Below are 12,426 nucleotides of genomic sequence, written 5' to 3'. Positions count from 1 at the left end.
GAGCATGTTATGAATATATGCAAGGCTCTTTTGTTATCAACTGCATGGCTATAAAAACTGAGATTTCTACACAAACTAATGAACGCAAAATTAATGTACTGTTTAATTTTGCCCTCAGTCATGATACTGAGCATAGTATGTGGTGAGATAACAATTAATTGTAACAAATACAGGTCAGTCATTTGTGACCGATTAGCTCATAGATCTGAAGCATGTACAGTGCCCAATACCATGTATGAGAGTCCCATCCAAACAACTCATTCAAAACTTAATTCCTCATTGAATTACTTTATTTTTCGACAACTAATAATATATTATCATTTTGTCTTTCTTTTGGACTGCACTTGAGAGCTCTGTGTTAATAATAGCAGTAAACTAGCTCTACTTAATTAATTTATTAACATTTTGTAGACTTAGAAAACAAGGAGAAAAAAATGGCTTAACTCAAAAGATGAAAATGAATGGTTCTTGGAGAGATACTACTGGATAATTGAGTCCAAAGTGGTATATACTCTCAGCATTACAATTAGGCTGGAAGAGACTGAGTCTGAAGCTGTGATAAAAAGGTTTTACACACAAAGCAAAATAACACTACAAGAAAAAATAACTTGGATAAAATACTTACTGTAGCTCCAGATGTGCAGTTCCATGAGTAAAGCCAGGATAATACAATTCAACATGCGCTATGAAACTGTAGACGAGAATATTGAGTTAGCTACAGCAATAGAATGAGGCTGAAGAATATTGTCCATTGATGATGCCATGAGATTAAAAGTTTGTAGAGAAGATACATATATAAATGTAATGCTTCTTTTACAGAATAAATGCATTCCAGAAATTACATATAACGTTGTTATGGGAAGGAAAATTGGGAATTATATGGCTGCAAATGCGTATGTTATAGGCACTTTAAACAAGATGCTAAAGTTTCATTTCAAGGATCAAGAACGCAGCTAAATATTAAGTATATTAATTGTGATACATGTAAAACAAGCATGCATGGTATAAAGCAGGAAGATGCTGAGAGTATAATTATGATATAAATGGTTTTGCACAGAAACAAACCAAAAATAACACTAAAGGGAAAAATGAAAAAAATGGATAGGACACAAACAGTAGTTTTGGATGTACAGTTCCCTGAGTACAGTTAAGATAACACAATTTATATGCTGCGTGAAACAGCAGAATATTAATCTGGGTAAACTGCAGTAATATGTTATAGGGACTTCAGAGCAAGCTTTTATACCTTTTCTTGGCAAGCAATAGTATTGATGGCCATGGAAAATCATCTGTAAGCATGAGCACAGAATGCAAACAAAATGGCTTAACTATAGTCAAAAGTAATATATGATCATCTGCTGTAGCCCAGAAATACTAAGGGCAAGTACAGTGAAAGCATTCTGAAGGATGGAAAGTGAAATGGGGAGATTGTACAGAAATAACATTAGTTGTACTGCAAAAGTAATTAAGAGGGGAGGTGAAATGGGGAATTGTCAAAGAAACATTTGTAACATAAATATTGCCATATCGATGTAATGATAATCTCAATGACAATACTTGACATATAAACAGAAATAAAAAAACTGACGTGGTAGAAAAAGAATGTGAGAGGGACATAAAGGTACAGTGTAACAAATGGGAGTTAATGTGTTATACAAGTTATTAAAATGCTGAGTTGAGATAACAGTCAGCAATGACAGTAATTACCTTATGGAAAAAATGCATAGACTGCAGTCATTGCATATGATATATATATATATATATATATATATATATATATATATATATATATATATATATATATATATATACATACAGGGAATTTATGTAAGCTATCTGACATCACTACTGTTTTCTCTACTTCGACATGTATATGCAAGAAGAAATGAACCTTACAGCTGTTGTCTTATTCACATCAGAAAGGCATAATTTTTTGCCAATAACTGTTATTTTCACCGATAGGAAAGGGGTCACCTATGACAAGTTATAGACAAGTATGTGTTTATATTCAGGAAAATGCTAAGTGGTGATATAATAACACTCAACAAACGTGACAAATGAGAACACAGATCTGATGACGTCATGCTTTCAAATTTTCCAATGTTAAATGGCTCACACCTCATACATCATTACACTGGGCATGCTCACAAGGAATTAAAGGGAACAGTAACATGACAGCGATTCAATAGCACCAGCACAGAAGAAAATGCCATAACAGAGGTTCAGTTGCATGTTCTGATGATCTGGAAGCATGCCATACAGTAAGAAACATTTTATGTAAGCCCTCATCTGCCAGAAATCTGTGCAGTCTGAAGAAATGAATGCAGTAATAAAGAAATGTTTGGATGAAGTTGTGCAAAACAGAGCATAATTATTTAAAAAATAAGTAAGACCTATGTGCAATGAATTACATAATAAACTTTTGCATCTTGTCATTTTTGAACACATGCCAGGACAGACATTAGAGAAATGCATATCAATTATGGATGCCACACAAACATGCATATTGGTTGTGTCATGAAAAACAGCCTTGAAGGGCTTACTGCACTCCTATCATAAGGGATATAATGGTCCTAACCTGTAGAACAAGGCTTGATAAAGGTGGCCCTCTGACTGATAACTGAAATTAATGTATGAATTAAGATAGGCATTGCAAATAAAATTTGCACACTGATTTAATTATAATGCTGAAAAGGAGTTATACAAGTCACTCTGCACATATCAGTGTGCAATACAATTTCAATGCTTCTTTGCTAAGGAAGCTGTTTCCATTGTTTGTACACAGACAGTCCCAGAACTAAACCATATTCTGTCTATGTAGGTATGCTATACAAGCCATTACTCAATACAAGTGCCACAGGAGCACTCATAGCACATGTCCTGAATAACGATTTCACTCCCATGCAATCACAACTTGATTATACATCATTGTCCAATATAAAAACTGATACAAATAACTAGATATAATATTTTTGTCTAATGTAAATATATTCATATAATGATGCCCTTTTCTGGAATTGAACAGCAAGCTATGTAAGTCTACTAAATAATGACGTGGATGAATCACAATCGCCACAGTGGAAATCTTCACACAAATGTTGCACTCCACCTATGCTATGTCATTATATAATATGACATAAAAGGCTAAGACAACTAAGAAACCAAAAAAAAAAAAAACGGTAGCAGGATTGCAGTGAGCAGCAAACGTTTATTTTAAGCGCTCTAAAAAGCTGACTTCATCAGAAAGATTTTTTTCGGTTCATTATATCATATGCTTATTCCCAAACAATCTCTTTGAGATGAAAGAGATGGGGAAGGCCTATCCCATGGTAAATGTACACATTATAACTGTGTTTGATGCCATTTATGCAATACAGTGTAAAGCCACACAATGCTAACAGTTACTGAATGTGGGTTTTTAACTCATGAGCATTCGCCTACAGAAAATACATGATATTACAGATAATGAATGCACCATGATAGAAATGCCACTGCAATTGTGAGATTTGTCAGTATTTCAAGGCATCGGCAACAACATACACAATAGTGTCTCATTTCCTTGTGTCAGAGAATGCTTACTTCAGCTGTTAAGTAAGGAAAATGTAATCACGTCATCATCATCATCATCATCATCTTCTTTCGGCTATTCCCATTAGAGGTCACCACAGCGGATCACCTGTTTCCATTTCTTCCTGTCCTCTGCATCTTGCTCTGTCACACCAACCACCTGCATGTCCTCTCTCACCACATCCATAAACCTTATCTTAGGCCTTCCTCTTTTCCTGTTACCTGGTAGCTTCATCCTTAGCATCTTTTTCCCAATATACTCAGCATCCCTCCTCAGCACATGTCCAAATCAATGCCACTGTCTCCAATCCATATAACATAGCTGGTCTCACTACCCTCTTGTAGACCTTCCCTTTCACTCTTACAGGTACTCGTCTGTCACAAATCACTCCTGACACTCTTCTCCACCCACTCCATTCTGCCTGTACTCTCTTCTTCACCTCTCTTCCACACTCATCGTTACTCTGAACTATTGACCCCAGTCACATCATCATTACTCTGAATAAAAGCATTGTTATATGAGAAATTATCATGAATTTTTGGAAGTAGAATCATTATCTATACGTATACACAGCAGATGTGTTTGTCAACAGTGTTAATGACATATACAGTCACAATAAAACTGGCACAATGTAGTCTGAGCAGTAATGGTTAGATATGAAGTAACTACCTAAAGAACACAGCCTAGAGAATAGTGCATGAATCGCAAGTGTCACACAACATACTGCTGTACAACTGTGATAGTGCCCTTTTGAATGGAGGATATCAGCATTGTTTATTAACTGGATGTTTATGCAAAAAGTAGTCAAGCGACACAATAACACTGCACAGCTATGCATCATCTATGTATTTGAAGAGCAATCTGTACAATATGAAAGTGAAAGACACACTCACGGCTGGACTCAATCCTCCTACCTATGTAGGTACAGTCTACAGAGCACATTATCAAAGTCACACACCACAGAAGAAATTGTCCCACAGCAGCTGTGAGATACTACAGTTATGTAAACATTATCTAATCGTATTTCCAAAAACGTCTCTTCCCTGGGGATGCTAGGATTTGCTAGTCCAACACTGAAAATTCATCTCCTAAGTGGAAGTGTACTTACTGATGCTTATGAGATAGCCAACTGTATATGAAAGTGATCACACTCACATTATTTAAGCAAGGATGACCTCAAACCATCTAACAATTTAGTTATACAATCTACAGAGCACAGTGCCAGCAGCTAACACCACAGGAGAATCCTGAGTACAAGTGAGGCACACAGCATCTATGAAGGGGTGATATCAGCAGCTTATTTCAAAAGAGATATGTGTGTGTGTGTTAGAATGACATTTACAGCCATCTGGGCTGTAAATATTGCCACTACACAAGTATAGACCAATCCTTAATTCATTTACTGTAATATACACAATCTCCCAATGAGTAAACCAGCCAGTAATAAATAAAGCTCCAAGTAAAACAAAACACAGTATTGCAGCAGGAAGCACGGCACACATAAAATGTCCACCAAGACTAGTAGATAGATGAAATACTTTTAATAAAATACTTGCAAGTCAGTAAGCACTTTCACCAGGTAAACATTGGCTTCTTCGGGCTGTAATAATAATAAAACACACAGTCATTCACTTTATATTGTCATATGATCAATTAAAACAATTCAAATTCACCAGTAGCTATTCTACACAAGTATTCATTGACATATATCAATTACTTTTCAGATGACATCATATGTTAAAGGAGAAACTCCCTTTACAATGTATATGCTACAGTCAAAAAGTTAAAACTAAACACGGTGCCCCATAATTTGAACCAAGCCGGTTGGCAAAATATATTCTATCTCGGTAATCCCCTTTTATTAACTAGCAGTTTAATAGAAACTGTACTATTCAAACCTGATCCTGTATCAGCTCTCAACTTAAGGATCCATCTAAGTTCCGCTTCACTAGTCCTGTTTTCAGTATTACCCATCCTAGGACCTACGTTTAGCGTTTGTATAACTTTAAACCTAAAATGATGAACACGATCACTAGCTGCCACATATCTAGCAAGTGCATTTGTATTATTCCCTGTTCTTATGCTGTATAAATGTTCCCTTATGCTCTCTTTAAGGGTGCGATCTGTCTTCCCAACATAAAATTTTTTACAACGTTTACACTGTGCTAAGTACACTAAATGCTTTGTAATACAAGTTGCCCTTACACTAAATGTATACCTTCTATTGAAGTCTGGTTGCATAAAGGTGGTATCACTATCTAACAAACCACAGAAATTGCAGGAACCACATGGATATGTTTCATATTGTTTATCACATGCTATCTCGCCTTTATCTGGATAGCATAAAAACTTTTTAAGCGACTTGCAATTCCTATATCTAAACATACGAATGTCCCCTATCACTCTATTGATTTTGTCATCCATCATTAAAAGGTGTCACTTGTGAAATACTTTTTTAACTGAATCAGCGTTACTTGTATTGGCCATTAAAACTTTAACTTTTTCTATGGAATCATGCAACCTTTCAGTCCCTCCTATAGCTACAACTGAATCATGAGGGGAAGAGAAATATGGTTTAGCTCACCCATTCCTCATAGAATCAACATCTATCAAAATAGGATTCACTTCACTATCCCTATAGCCTCTATGCCTCAGAGACTCTTCAAGTGTTTCACGACCCCCCCCCTTGTAATCCAGATCATTATTATGTAACTGAGAAACTCTCATACCTTGACTTTTTATTATGTTATTAAATAGTCTTCAAGGGTGCATACTCTTCCTATTAAGTTCTGAATTTCTATAGCACTCCTTTCTAAACAAACGAGAGGTCAGTGTATAATCCGGACACTTATTTATTAATTAATGATAGAAAAGCACATGCTGTAAGAATAGTTCCATACTATACTTACACCATGTGCTTCTCTATTGTAGCTTTGTTGATGACACTTTTTTGCTATGGGGAGGTACCTCAGAAGATTTACAACAATTTGTTTTGAAATTGCATGAATCTAATGCCTTTCTGAGATTTACATATAAATGGTCATGTAAATCCATGGAATTTCTTGATGTACTAATAAATAAGTGTCCGGATTATACAAAGACCATGTGCTTGTTTAGAAAGGAGTGCTATAGAAATTCAATACTTCATAGGAAGAGTATGCACCCTAGAAGGGTATTTAATAACATAATAAAATGTCAAGGTATGAGAGTTTCTTGGTTACATAATATCAATCTGGATTACAAGGGGGGTCGTGAAACACTATTAGAGTCTCTGAGGGATAGAGGCTACAGGGATAGTGAAGTGAATCCTGTTTTGATAGATGTTGATTCTATGAGAAATGGGGAAGTTAAACCATATTTCTCTTCCCCTCATGATTCAGTTGTAGCTAAAGGAGGGACTGAAAGTTTGCATGATTCCATAGAAAAAGTTAAAAGTTTCAATGGCCAATGCAAGTAACGTTGATTCAATTAAAAAGTATTTTACAACAATTGGCACCTTTTAATGATGGATGACAAGATCAGTAGAGTGGTAGGGGACATTCCTGTACTTGGATATAGGAATTGGTGAAATAGGAAATTTTAACAGCTGCAGGCAGAACTCTTAAACATACAAAAGTTTATTTTAAAACTTAACACGCTTTTCGTCACTCTACATAGAGTAACTTCATCGGAAATAAAAACTAGAGAGGGGCGTGGCCAAGGATGAACACAGGATAGCAGCAGATTTCTTCAGCTCCACCAACATAACTGGTCTGACAGGAAATAATTACTTTTAAATTCAATTAATGTAATAATTTTCTTTCTAAATACGTTTGGAATATCAGTTTCTTGAATAATATCAAAAAAAGAAAGAAAATTTAAATAATTTTCCTGTCAGAAATCATCTTGGAAATTTCTCTTTCATCACCTCTGTTCAGAATGAGTTCCAGTAAGGCTAACAGTCAGGATTCCAGCATCAAGAAAGAGCTTCAGTCTTTACTATTAACTATTCAGCAACTAACAACTAAAATGGACAGACTGGATACTAAAATTGATAACTTTATAGAAAAACTACAAAACAAATGGATTTGTTACATCAAGACTTACAACATCAGAAAGCTCAGATTACTGGTATAGAAGAGACTCTTAATGATATGGACAACAGAATTCAAGAAGAAGAAATTAACATTGAATTTTTACTGAAACAGAACACACAACTACAATCCAAACTTGATGACCTGGAAAACAGATCCAGACGCAATAATATTAGGATTTTGGACTGCCAGAAAATATAGAAGGTAACAACATTACTTCCTTTTTAAATACTTGGCTTCCCAAAACTTTAGATTTGTCAGAAGCATTTTCTTTTGGTATTGAAAGCGCACATAGGTCTTTATCTAATTTTAACTCTAATAAAAAGTATCCTAGATCAGTTATTGTAAGATTTTTATCATCTTATGACAAGGAGATGGTATTAAAATCTGCATGGGCTAAAGCACCTATAAAAATTAATGAGGCAACTGTGCGTTTTGACAATGACTATTCTTCCTTGGTAATAACTAAAAGAAAAGTTTTTTTGCCATTAATAAGAGAGCTTAAGAAAGCACAGTTCAAAACTCACCTTTTGTTTCCTGCCAAACTAAAAATCTTTTTACCAGATGGCCCTAGAATTTTTGAAGATTTGGACTCTGCTTTGCTGTATATTAAAAAAAATAAAATATTAGATAAAATAGAAGATATGGAATGGGCAAGTCCTTCGCTAAGGAGGATGGCAACAGGAACTTCTTGGAAGACTTCGGAGAAGCAAAAAAGACTAAAAAACAAATGACATGTTCTATATTTTTTTTCTTGTGAACTCTTCATTTACAGTTACTACATTTTCAGAAAGCCACAAATGTTTTAAAGATATATTCAAAGTTACTTTTTTGTGTACAAAGAACTGTTTTGTTTTATAAATAATCAAACTTTCTGAGGAACAAATAACATGCTATGAATCAACTTGTTTCTCTTTGTGATAAAGAGACCTAAGGTTAGTAATTTGATACATTTCCTTTCTCTTCTTGTTTTAAATAATGGCATTCTTTCTAAACTATGCATTTACTGAGGGGTGGGGGAGGGGAGGGAGAGAAGTTTGATGAAAAATATGGAATAAGTGAAATAATAACGTATTAGCTCTTTAAAATTATTTATGCTGTTTAAACACTGTTGCTAAATATTATACCATGACTTAATTGCTTATACATGATTTCAAATAATATGTCATGATATAATTGCAAATAATTAGAACTAAAATAGTTGTAAGTAATAAGTCTCATGTTTAACATTATTAAAACAAACAGCAAATAATATATCATTGTAGATACTCTTTGTAGCTTCTTTTTTTCTTTCTTTCTTCTCTCTCTCTCTCTTTCTTTTTTTTCTCTCTTTTTTCTTTCTTTCTTTCTCTCTCTCTCTTATATATATATAGTTATATACTTCTGATAATACTGATATATGTATATAATAAGATCTGTATGAGAAAATGAAATGGGGCATATAAAAATAAGTTGTATAATATGTTAAATAACCGTAGGCTTGGTTTCACTGTCATAGAGACTGTAATGACTTGTAAAATACTTCACGAATGTTTTGCACTGTTTAGATTCATTTGTATTACTAAATGAATGTCAGTCACTTGCTTTTACTAAAATTCCCACCAGAATGTTATGGGAGACAATCTGGGATGTGGGATTCCTCGTGAATAGTGTCCTCAAGTTGTTTTAAAAGCTTCAACACTCAGAATACACGCAGAGAAGCTGAAAGCAGTCATTTTGAACTTTGACCCCTGATTTCACACTGACACATCGCAGATTCATGAAGAACACTGTTTCAGGAAGTAGAACTGCTGTAAATGCGACTTTGTGATGAAAAACAAACTTTATGACACCTAAATGTGAGTTATTCCTTATAACAACTTATTTATTTAAGATGTATTTTATAAAATATAAAAGTTATAATGATTTTAAATGATTTAGTATGCCATAGTAAACAAGTGAGATATTTTAGAAGGCACAGAAGGTAAAACACATATACACTTGTTTTTGAAAGCTTACATGACTGCAGCACACTAATGTATATAAATACTTATGATTTAAACATATATAATGTTATAAATCATTTGCCTTGAATAACTGACAAGCATAAGTATCATTATGATTATATTTAAGAAGAAATTGTCAGGTGACATATTTTAAAGCTGCAGTTCAGATATATAAAATACACAAGGCTTTCATCACAATGATTTATGTATAACTAGGAATTAACATTGCTGTGCAGTATGATTTTTTAACTTATGTATGAGAATAAATACTTTATTTAATTGGCAATAATAAGTATGAGAAGTAAGCTTTTGGTGCAAGTAATTTAAAGTTTTTAAAACTGTTAATTGCATTTCTATGGCAGAAAGTAGGAATACTCTAATATACGTAATGTTTGAACCATAATAGCCTAAGATATTGAATTCAAATGAACATAAGAACTTATTCTTACAAACTTTTAATAAACTAACATATGGATATGCCCCCTTTTTTTTCTCTCTCTCTCTTCTCTGTTTCCATTATCAAGATTGTTAGAATACTATTTTGATTATGAGTGTATTATACAGAATAGATGTACATAGTAATATGAGCTGTTTCTAAATGTTCTTACTTGTTTATATGAAGCTGATTTATAAATTGTTTAGCTTTGTCATAATAGATAATCTAATTAAATGAGGTTAACTTTAGTTAATAATAGTTAGTATTGAATTAATTTGGTGGCAGCTGAGGTACTGCTGCTTAGGATTGGGGGATAACTTGAGTGGTATGAGCTACTCGAAGTTGGAGTTCTTAACTCCAGGCTGGGTGCAATGTTTAATCCTAACATTATTTTCACCTGATCATTGTTGTATATATATATATATATATATATAGTTCTGACATCCACATCACATTTTATAAACTCATTGTCACTACGAATAAAAGTGAAACTTACACAAAATTCCATAAGATTTTCATTAAATACAGTTATAATTAATGGAACACCTAAAGGAGGAGATATAATATCACTTATTTTGTTAATTGTTATTCTGATTATATGTCTTATATGTTTATAAAAGCTAAATGATGTCTCTAAAAGGAATTTCTTTAAACATTAATGGATTGAATAACCCATGTAAAAGGGTAAGTTTAATGAGATATATTAATTTGCATAGAGCCAACTTAATATTCCTTCAAGAAACACATCTCCTGAAAAAGGATATAGATAAATTAGCCACTAATAAATATACAGTCTTGGTTAGTTCAGAACACACACAGAAAAGAGGAGTGGCTATTTTATGGAATAAAAATATGCCCATACCTAAAACTATTAAGTCTTATAAAGATGATAAAGGAATGTTCTGTATGGTTACAATACAGATTAATGGGAAGATATACACATTAATCAATGTATATTGGATACCAGGAATTGGCATTAATACAGTGAAACACCATCTCAATAAGATCATATCATTTTCTATAGGAGATATTATTTTAGCAGGTGACTTTAATTGTATCCTACATGAAAAAGATACTACTACTACAGGAAAAAGGAAAATTACATCTAATGCAAAACATTTAAATGATTTTATTAATTTATATCATTTGAATGATATTAATAATCAGATAGATTCAAAATCATTACCATACACTTTTTTTTCTAACAGATATAAAACTTATTCAAGAATAGATAGAGTCTTTATTTCTAACCAGATGGTAACAGACTTAATTAATTCCAAAATCATTTTGTTTCTTATATCAGATCATAATTCAATTGTCTTTGAATTTATGGTAAAAAGTACTTGTAATGTTCAGATCAAAAGAATACCAGCATACTTAACACAACTAAAAGACTATAAAGATTATATACTTTCAGAAGTGCAACATTTCTTAGACTTAAACACTACACCTGATGTCTCCATTGTTTACATTTGGGATGCTTTAAAATCATATTTATATGGACAAAGTATCAGATGGTATAATAATAAAAGGAAATCTTGGGATAAGGAATTACTAGATATTCAAAGCGAATTAGACTCATACAAACATAATAATAAAGAAAATATTATGGACAAAAAAGTAATTGAGGAAATAAATAAATTAAATGAGAAATACAAATACATTTTCACCCATAAAGTCAAAATAACATTAGAGAAATATAAGTTTTTGTCTTACTCAATAAGTCCCAAATACTTACATAAACTTAAAAATAAAACAAAAAGGTTGAATAAGCAAAATCATATCAAAGAAATTTTCTCTCCAGGGAAAAAGAAGAATGTTTCTAGTTTACCAGAAATTTTAGATGAATTTAGAAATCACTTTCACAAAATTAATCATAATAACATTAGTATGGATCCTAAAGATAAAATAAAGAAATTTATAACTACAAACATGAACAAAAAACTTAACAAACAACAGACTAAACTAATTGATAAAAATATTTCATATACATTACACAAATAAACAAACTTAAATCAAACAAAGCACCAGGTAATGATGGCATTATACCAGAGATTTATAAAATTCTTCCTAAAAGTACTTACTCATTAATACATAAGGTTTTTATTTTGGCTCAAAATGAGTTAACAACTCCCCAATCTTGGCAATACACATTTATTTCACCAATTTTAAAACCCAATAAAGACCCAACCAGATGCACTTCATATAGACCTATTTCATTACTTAATGTTGACTATAAAATGTTTATGAGTATTTTTGCTGATAGATTAAAGACAATCATCCCAGGCATAATAGATATAGATCAGACAGGCTTTATTATAAATAGAAATACTTTTGATAATATAAGGAGAACTTTAACGTTAA

Source organism: Protopterus annectens, chromosome 2.part0, assembly GCF_019279795.1.
Source record: "Protopterus annectens isolate FY-2018-M chromosome 2.part0, PAN1.0, whole genome shotgun sequence".
Classification (NCBI taxonomy): Eukaryota; Metazoa; Chordata; order Ceratodontiformes; family Protopteridae; genus Protopterus; species Protopterus annectens.
This window is presented reverse-complemented; position numbering follows the sequence as displayed.